The sequence below is a fragment of the Cotesia typhae genome, unplaced genomic scaffold (genome assembly GCF_013202065.1).
Source record: "Cotesia typhae breed Kobodo isofemale line unplaced genomic scaffold, CoteBio_Ctyphae scaffold_58, whole genome shotgun sequence".
In the NCBI taxonomy this organism is placed as follows: Eukaryota; Metazoa; Arthropoda; class Insecta; order Hymenoptera; family Braconidae; genus Cotesia; species Cotesia typhae.
The window spans coordinates 645,933-655,908 of NW_027423778.1; the positions used below are offsets into that span (position 1 = coordinate 645,933).

The following is a 9,976-nucleotide window of genomic DNA, read 5'->3' on the forward strand; positions in this document are numbered from 1 at the left end:
TAGGAGACACGGTATGGGCCCTAAAAGAGCCCCGTAAAAATAAATTAGACCATTACTATACCGGTCCTTACAAAATCGTCGAAATTAATGACTTCGGAAACCTTATTATAGAAAAAGACAACGGAAAGAGGAAAACCTTAAATCCGAACAAAGCCAAGCTTTCTAGTATCGAACAAAAATCTAAAATCAAATCTAAAGAACTCTGTTAAAGGCTTTACCGATATGAAGACGCTCTTGATCCTTCTCATTCTTGGGAGTGGATGCATGGGGGAAGACAATCCAGGAGAGGGAAATCAACAACCCAAGGGTAAAGTCACCATAAAAACCCTACCTTCAAACCCTGGACTACTACTCGACCCATTCAAAAGGATCCACCTGGTCGAAGAAGAATGGAAGATCATTAGCTCCATCAACATCAGGAAGCTAATCGAAATAGAACCGTACAACAATCACCAGTACGAGACCACAATAAATAACTGCGAAAGATATTTTATGAAACAAGATTGCTACCTATACCTCAGGATACAAGTATTCAGAGAAACCTACGGTGAAGTACAAGATGCAATCCACCAATTAAGCCAATTACTCGAAGAAACACAAGAAAAAACCGAGGAGTCTCGCACCCGAACCCGAAGGGGACCTTGGTTTGGATTCGTAGGAAGTATGGCCCGCAAGTTATTTGGAACCATGGACTACGACGATAATGAGCATATCAACAAAGAATTAAACAAGCTCTACCAGGACAATCGAGAATTGGTACATCTGACGCAAAACAACACACATATCATTCGCAGTGAGATCAATCAAATCCTTCGACACGAGAATAACATATCCAAGAGAATCGAGACACTGAGCCAGGAAGCCGATAAGATGCAGCACTCTATGACCATGAAGCTCAGGAACATCAGGCGTATTCACATGTTCTGCCTAATAGGAAACGAAGCAGTTCAAGTACTCACTCATCAGCTAAGAGCCCTAAATGACGCCGAAAGAGCAATTGAAGAAGCGCAATTAGGCAGAGCATCATACATGAGCATCTCCGCTAAACAGCTTCATCAAGCCACACTCGACATGATGGCAAAACATCCGCATCTTAACCTGCCTCAGCCTCTCGACCGTATGGACATCCCTGCTTTAGTACGGGTATGCAGAATAGAAACAGGCAGAGCAAACGGTCACTTCTTAATAATCATCACTGTACCCTTGCTCAGTAAAATGCCTTGGCTTAACTACGAACTAAAGCCTTTACCGAAACCAGAGTTCCTGGGAGACAAACTATCAACGCTCACGATCTTACCGTCAAGTAAATATTTATTTACTGATCTGGACCACAAAAATTACTTCCTCAGTGGTGTCGAATTTATAAAAAATTGCAAGCCTATCCAACATGGACCTAGTTTGCCCACCAGACACTCCAATTAAATCAACGACCGAAAATCCACAACTAGACTGCGAGATGAAAATGCTGATGGATCCGAAAGAAATCATACTTCGAAGCTGCAATGTAAGAATTATACCCAAATGTGTATTGACGTGGAGCAAGATCAACGCAAAGAACACATGGGCATACTCCACATGCAAAACTGAAAAACTAGTGTGGTCATACAAAAACCAACCTATGCAAACCACAACCATTAATGGTACCGGCGTCATTCAACTGGAACCTGGCTGCAGGGTAAAATGTAACGAATTTTCATTCCATGGTCTTAGCCAAGACATCACGGAAATCGAATACATAATTCCCCAGATTAACCTGACCCTGGAAACCTTAAATTCAAGTCTAGCAGTTTAGACTCCAAATCTGCTACTAAAGGACAGCAAAGATGCAACAGCAATCACAGATGAATTCGTGCCTTGGGGTCAAGGATTGTCCGAAAACGAAGCGAAGATGTCCCTAATTGCACTAGACCACCAAGAAGACAACTTACACAGGAAATTAGCAGTTGGTTCAGCAATCAGCATTCTAGGAATAATCCTCACCGTCGGCGCAGTTTGCAGCTGGAGAATTTTCCCTGGCTACCTACTGGCATGGAGGAAGACCTGGAAAAAAGAAAAGGAACCAGTAAAAGGCCCTACTACAGAATTAAATGAAATTATATATCCCATCAAGACGCCAGCACCAGAGAAAAGACAGCCACCAGTCTGCCCATCACCCACAACTCAAGTGAGCACTTCAACTTCATCCAAGGACATCTCTACGGACACCGAAGAATTTTCGAAGTCAGGAGTAAAACCTTTCCAACTCAGCAAATTCCAGTCTCCGTGAAGAACAGCAGCAGCTCACAATAAATATCCTAGATAAGTCAATAATATATTAGTTACTATAAGGAAGAGCAGGTGATTCGTCCTTGGCAAAAGGTATATTAATAAATAATAAATAAAAAAAAAAAAAAAAAAATCCCAAAGACCAGTCACCCGCTAATATAAAAATTTAAGTCATTTAAGACGCGAAATAAAAAAAAAAAAAAGAGGAAAATTCGGATTTTGAGATTTCTGTACAAGCATTAATTAATACAAATTTTACCTACTTACGTAAATCGCCAAACACTAGAAATAATCCTTTTTCAAATTTTTTTTATATACAATTAGATCCTGATTTCTTTTTCTAATTATCGAAAAGGTCGTTACCTTCAGAAACGTCACCACTGAAAACAGATCTTGACAATCGCTGAATACCCAGCCATTATACAGAAACAGCAACAAACCCTCGATATATAATGGTCACCTATGGGAAAGAGAGAACAGTAAGTTGATGCTAATGACTTTCAAAGAATAAAATCAACTATAAATAATTACCTTTTATCACCATACTTACCTGGCAATCTAATAGGTAATTAGATCACAGAGGATTCAGAACTTTATTTTTACATAAAGATTTCTCCGAAAACTGCTGTATATCAGGAATGAAATAATTTCACAAAAAAAAAAAAAAAACGCTCTGAAGCTATTGCACTTCTTACACCGTTCCAACAATAATCCCAGAATCACAGCGAAAAAGATCAGCTTTTCCCACAAAACCGCTAAATCACAAAAGTAAGATTTTAATTTTTTTTTTCTCTTCTTAAACAAGCTAATAAAAGCGATGTACAGATATCTCGAAGGCGAAATAACAAAAAAATTTTTATTTTAAATCGCAGCTACGTCGATACCAAGAGCGAAAATTTTGAGCATTTCCGCTCTTGAGGGGACGAGATAGAGCAGCACTTAAATTAAAATTTTTCTAATTAAACTGAATTTTTATAATTTTTTTTATCAGCGTAAATCCTATCACTCGCACTGTATACTATAAGATAAATATTTTTCTTGACAAATGCCACACCTCAAATGAATGAGAGAGTAAAATTTCGCTTACGCGGCAAAAAATTACATACATCGCACAAATACTATGAAAAAAAAATAAACTCGAAAATTTAATTACAATTAGAACAAGTTGTTTTAAAATTTTTTTTAACAATTATAGGGAAATTTCTATATGAAGCAGCTCTCATTAAATTAAAAACTTATTTACTATTATGCATTCGATTTAATCTAAAATTAATGTTAATAATCATAACTAATTCTAAAACGTCGTGTACCGAGAGATCGACAGAGAAATAGGGCATTGCGAGCCATCTAGTAACGCTCGACAGTAACCTAATTACCACGGGATCTACTGCACATTGATCAATGAACGGACTAATTACCATATCCGTACTGGGTCGATAATTAGGCAAGTTGTAGCATGTATTTTCCCCTAAGCCGACTACTAGTCACCCGCGCTACTCCCACGCGCATGCTCGGAGTAAGACCAGTTTACGGTAGATTCACTAACATCTACACAATAAATAATAATAATTAATAATTCGCAAATGAATAATTAAATGAGAGTCATAATAATTAATTAACTAATAATGAATAATAACAAAAAAAAAGGGGGAGGGATTGGAAACTTTTTTTTTTCTTTTAAACAAAAAAAAACATGCACAAAAATGCCTAATTACCGACCGTCACTGTAATCAATCTCATACCAACTCCCTATGACCAATGCACTACTCTCTGTCCATCTTCACAATATGAACACCATATGTTAACGTAATTTATATTAAGTAGCAATATCTTTTATTACAAAAATTATATATTCATGATGTAAGTGGTTATCGCTTATAGGTGAGGTAGACATAAGGAAAGCAAGTGGGCATTCTTACCCTCTCGCTTTCCGGGGGAATGTTATGTCCGCCCGAAAATTTTTCTTTTTATTTAAAATTCCCGCTTTAGATAGAAGACCCACCTATGCGCGAAAACCATCTTAAAATTAATATCGTTGCGACTGCCGACTGACCGATGGGGATTTCTGCAAGCTAAGCAGCGGGAACTTTTAAAAGAGGCGGCAACCACCGCCCAACGTCTTTTAACTAATTCAATTCAAGTACCTTTGTTAACTGGCCCACGTTCGTAGAGGCTTTTGGTTTAATTTGCACGGCACTTAGATCAAGCGGGTCCCCGTAAATACGGCGAACGTGATAAAATTAAATTCAGGTCTTTTAATTAATTTGCACTGCACATAGTTAAAGCGGGCCGCCGTCTGTAAGGGCTTTTGTTCTAATTTGCGCCGCACTTCGTTCAAGCGGGTCTCGGTCATCCGGCAGACGTAAAATAGATAAGTTCGTTAATATAAGGGATTAACCGTTTAATTTGCTCCGCATTTACATCGGTTTGAATCCATTAAGTTTAATTATTATTCGGTCAGTTACGCACTTTTTCCTGCGGGAAACTGGAAAGACGGTAACCGAAAATTAAAGCGTAAAATTTAAATAATTAGTTCATAAGTGCTAAATAAAATTATCGTGAAAGTGTAACATCCCGATTGCTGCTGTTCTAATAAAAACAAACTACACGAATCTCGAGTCGTTCTTTACTGAGAAAGCAGCCCTTAATCATCCATTCCCGGCCCTCAAATTCAACATCGAGACTCGAGAGCGCCTCCAGCTGCCCTTCAAGGCCCGGATCAGTAAGGAACAAGCCATCTAAAGGTGAGTGAAAAATAATCTATTAAATCTAAGAAAATCAAATCTCTACAAAAATTCTCAGTCTCTTCAAAAGGCGTGGTATTTCGTCTCTCGAAAGCTCCCACAACAAATAATTTAACAACGAGAATTAAAACCCCTCGTTGTGTATTCTTAAAAGTTAGTCCGATCCTCCACCGTAACTTCGGTACCGCATTTTTAACGCCTACGGACATAACAATATTATAACTATTATTAATACAAATATTACAAGTTAATCAATCAACGGTCATTTACCAATAATATTGTAATAACGGGCAGATATTGTCATTACATTCATTTTCACTAGGTGGAGCCATAAGTTGGCATCAACTTTAGGCGAAGTACAAACACACATATTATAATTAATATTATTTAAATATATTATAATTATAAATAATTATTACAATATAAATATGATCATGATAAATAATTATTATAATATTATAATATAATTATAATTTTGATTTCATTTATTATTATTATTATTATTGATATGATCAATAATATCCGAGATATATAAAAAAAAAAAAATAAACGCAATAACATTGATTGACCATTTATTAAAATGCTCATTTATTTTTAAATAATTTATTATTATTATTTATTTATCATTTATAGTTTAAATGTCAATATATTCTATATTTTGGACATGGATTTAGAGTAACTTTTGAGAGAGCATTGAATAGTTCATACTTACGCATTTAGGGTGCTGTAGTAACTATACACTAAAGATCTGGGGACTTTGGGCATTTTTCCTAGAGAATTATGTAAGTCTATAGAAACGTAGAATAGGAGCCGATAGAAACGTAGAACGAAACAGCGGCCCCTTTGCTTCATTATACTATTACCCGATGCTTTCTTTTCCCCTGATTTTACCGACGGAGTAACATCGCTCGTAATACGTAATTGTTCCAGTCTGATTATTAAATTAAATTAAAACGTGCAAGCAGAAATTAAATCTTATTATGGCTTCACAATCAATGATTGCTTCCTTCACGGATGATGAGGAGATTGATGAATGGATCGTTGGAGGCGTAAGTGTGTAAGTGTTTTTCAATTTTAATAAATTGTAACGTTACATTTTGATGTAGCGTTCCAGTAGTTGTATACTTGAGTAATGTTGTGAGTTTAGGTTGTGTGAGTACGATAATGTATAGTGTTGAGGACTATCGTGAGTGTGTGTGTGAGTTAGTGTCTCGAGGATGTCGAGCTGCGCTGCGGAAAAGTGACCGATGTAATGGGTCTCCCGGTCAGTTACCGACGACTGAACTTAGGTTCAGCCTCTTGGAGCGAGATGATTACTGTAGAGGAGCGACTGAAATGTCTTCGCCCCGGAATACGGGAGTTTTGGCAGTCTCATGCGGTAGGTTGCGGTTGACAGGCCTCGATTGCTGGATGCTCGAGGGTAGTCGCGAGTTCTGTCTGAGCTCCCAGGGGAGCAGGATCACTGGTAGGTCTGGGACTCTGGTTGTGTGATTGTAGAAGTAAATGTGGGGGGGGGATATGTGTGCCTGAGAGTAGCGTGCAGGTGAGTGAGCGCATGTAGCAGGTGGTATGAATGTAGTAGGGGTACGATGAGGGACAGTTTAGCTTGAGTCGTGGACGAGTCAAGATTGTTTTGTAGAGCAGTTCTGCTTGAGTAGCGAAAGAGTAAGGATCGTGTGTGTGGAAATCCGGCTTAGGACCGGATTGTTTATTAAGAGAGTCTTGTGGAAGTCCTCATGGAGGACGGACGTACCGTCGCTACTAGGCAGCATTAAATGTGTATCGATAAAGATAAGGAGTCGATTGCGAGCTCTCGTTGAGTAAGCATCGCGTTGAGAGTCAAGTGAGTCTCTCGTACCGAAGCTGGCGTGCCTCACGCACGCTATTACCGTAGACCTATGGCCGAGGCCATGGTCTTTGTTTCGTGTCGTTTTAGGACTGTTTCCGCGATATTTTATATATCGATTTAATTTATTTACCGATTATTAAAATTGAATATTAGTTTGGGAGCACCGATTTGTGTACTAGTTATCGTTTAGTCCCGTTTTTTGTGGAAATTACTTCCTCTGAGAGACCGAATTACGACCTTCTCTCCATAACCAGCATAACTGAGCAACACCGAGGTATTCCGTTACCGTCAAGGCCTATCTTGGTTTTCTAGGAACATAAAATTTAAGTTTATCGTATCCCGGTTGCCGATACCGGTGAAACAAAAGTCGGCTGGCGCCTGTCGGGGTTCCTGGAGGATCGAGAGAAGGCTGAGATGGACGAAGTGTAACGTAGAAAATTATAGTTTGCTTTAAGACCTACCGTTGGGAAATTCTACGTTATAACATAAAAAATGTAAAAAAAATTTTATTAATTTAATTTGTTCTTTTTATTTACAGCCAACTGAAAGGATACGTAGATGCGATAGAAGGAACAAAGATGATTACATCAACGAAATACCCGTCGGTAAAGACTGTGCTACTTTACAAGATCATCATAAATAACGCGGCTCATAAACGTGTGCGTGTACTGTTCTGGGGCGCAGATGCCTCAAACAACGCCCCGCTTATTCATGACGGAACAGTTAGAGTCTAGAGTTATAATTTTTGACCGTACCAATAATTTAAAAACTTTAAATTAATTTCAGATTATTGAACTGATACGCGCTAAAGTAATGGCCGGAAATCCAACATTCAATAATCCGACTCAACATAAGCACCCTTACTGCTGTCTATCACAACAGCAACAATAATTACAATCTCTGAAACCAAGTTTGTCAGCCAAACTCAACCGGTCGAGATTCTGGATATACCACTCATATATTTAAAAGAATTAGAAGTGACAGTCCGTAAGTTTTTCATTTTGATGATTAATTTAGCTTATTCCAATAATCGACTTTTTCTTCAAATAATTAAATTTTAGAAAACTTTTATTCCGAAAGATTTTTCTTACGGCCTCTATTTTAGCATGCATTTGATACTAAAGGTTCTTTCTTAACAAGTGAAGCTTTAGCTGATTAGGAGAATCAAAATGTTAAATTTAAGGATTTTCTATTGGTCTTAGCAAAAAATTATAGGTACCTTTTTTTTTTAGAAAATTAAACTTTGGATATCTTTTATTCCAAACTATTTTTTTTAGAGGACCTATATTTTTTAATTAATTCGAAATTTAAGATCCGTTATCGAGGATTGAAACTTTAGCTTATTACGAGAATCGTTCTCTTGAAATTATTGGTTTCCTTTTGGTCCTAATAAAAAATTATAAGTAAAACTTTTCTTATAATAGTAAATTTTGACCATCTGTTTCTGAGCTTGGGTCATTTTTTTTTTGCAATCTTGTCTTATATTAATCAACTTTTTCTGCAACATCTCAGGTGTCCAAGGTTATTTGAAGCAAGTATTTGATCCCGTCAAATTCTATCGAATAACGTCCGGTACCGGTGTTCTTGTTGACCGTGAAACCTAACTGCCCGTCCAAATCAAGAATTTCGATGTCTCAGCTCCTCGAATCCCACCGGGGACTTCCCTCCAAATCGTTGGAGTTGTTACTACTAATGCCAGTAAGATTATTTATCTATTTATGCTTTCCTTATATTTTTATTATATTGTATTGTCTCATTTAATCTATTTTATATTGATTCTTATTTATTCTACTTCATTTTTCATTAGTTGGACCGCCTTACCTGACTGCGGAGTTATTGGCCGATGTTAAGATTTGCGAGGAAGTCGCCGTATTGACTCCTGATGTACTAAGTCCGATGGGACGGCGTGTTCCTAGCAAGAGAAGAGCCGATTTCAATTCTGACGTTTTCGAAAAAGCAAAGCTTGCCAAAAAGATGGAATAAATCTGAAACTCCACGCGGCGCACCAACTTATATTTTTTTTTCTTTTATAAATTTTTTAATCATTCAACTTTTTTAATTACACTTATAAATCGTAGATTTGGCTACAAAAAGGTTCTTTCTTTCTAATATTTTTGTTCCGTCACGGAAAATTTTAAAACGAGCAGAATTGCCTATGCATGATTAACAACTTTTATTTATTTTTATAGTATTGGAACATAGTATTGCTTAGTTCGTTTTATTTATATTTATTTATTATTTATATTTAAACTGATGAAAATTATTTTTTGGTTAACTTGATAAAAAATATACGGAGTTCGTCTCCTATTTATTGTGATTGATAATTATAGTTGGAACCAAAAGTGACCTGAGTATTAATAATGTCTATTTAATAGTAAAAAGAAATATAAAATAGAATTAAGCTATAATTGTACGACGACTGATTAGGATGTTTCTTAGTTGATAAGAAAAGAAATGGAGATGTGATTCAATATAGTGATAAAATTATAATACTAATTAAGTAATCTACGTCATTAATCGATATAAGTATGTAATCTACAAGTAATTAATATCAGGTTAACTATTAATAAGTAATAATTTATTTAAGTGTAATTTGTATGTGTGGCAGATAATGTTCGCAAAGTTGTTTAACAAAATTCGAACAATAAAAAACCTTTGATACCAAAATAAGTATAATAAACATTTTTATTTGTCAGTTTAACAACATTTTTACGAATGAATGCTAATAAACAATAGACAAGTTGTTATTATTTTTAATAACTATTAAAGAGGTCAAGATTTTTAGCTAAACTTTCAAATATATACTAACAATTTTTAATGTAACGTTGTGAATGTTAGTCTTGTAAAAAAGTGAATACTGGAAAGTTGAAGGAAGCTTAATTTTTAATAATACATGTCTCTTATTTTTGTTTTCGATGCAACTAATGTTTTTATCGTAATTTCGAAATTGAGATGCTAAATCAATAATTCAAAATTTAGCTAATTATAATTATCTTAATTTATAATTTCATATCACTTATATTTTGACATAAAATTTAAAATCTAAGGTTCTTTCTTAACAATTGAAACTTTACTCGGTTTCGAGAATTAAAATGTTATAATTATGACTTCCCTATTA

The 9,976-nt window shown here is 35.9% G+C and overlaps 1 long non-coding RNA gene across 4 annotated transcripts; it reads left to right on the forward strand.

Moving 5' to 3' along the window:
- Nucleotides 1-3,719: 3,719 nt before the first annotated feature.
- Nucleotides 3,720-9,517, forward strand: LOC141537115 (uncharacterized). 4 transcript variants are annotated; one of them, XR_012480860.1, is made up of 5 exons: nucleotides 3,720-5,009; nucleotides 7,397-7,463; nucleotides 7,645-7,845; nucleotides 8,371-8,556; nucleotides 8,666-9,517. It is a non-coding gene; the product is annotated as an uncharacterized LOC141537115 (long non-coding RNA). The 4 variants fall into 4 exon arrangements; XR_012480859.1 differs by having other exon boundaries at nucleotides 7,397-7,845; XR_012480858.1 differs by lacking the exon at nucleotides 3,720-5,009 and having other exon boundaries at nucleotides 6,595-7,463.
- Nucleotides 9,518-9,976: the final 459 nt, after the last annotated feature.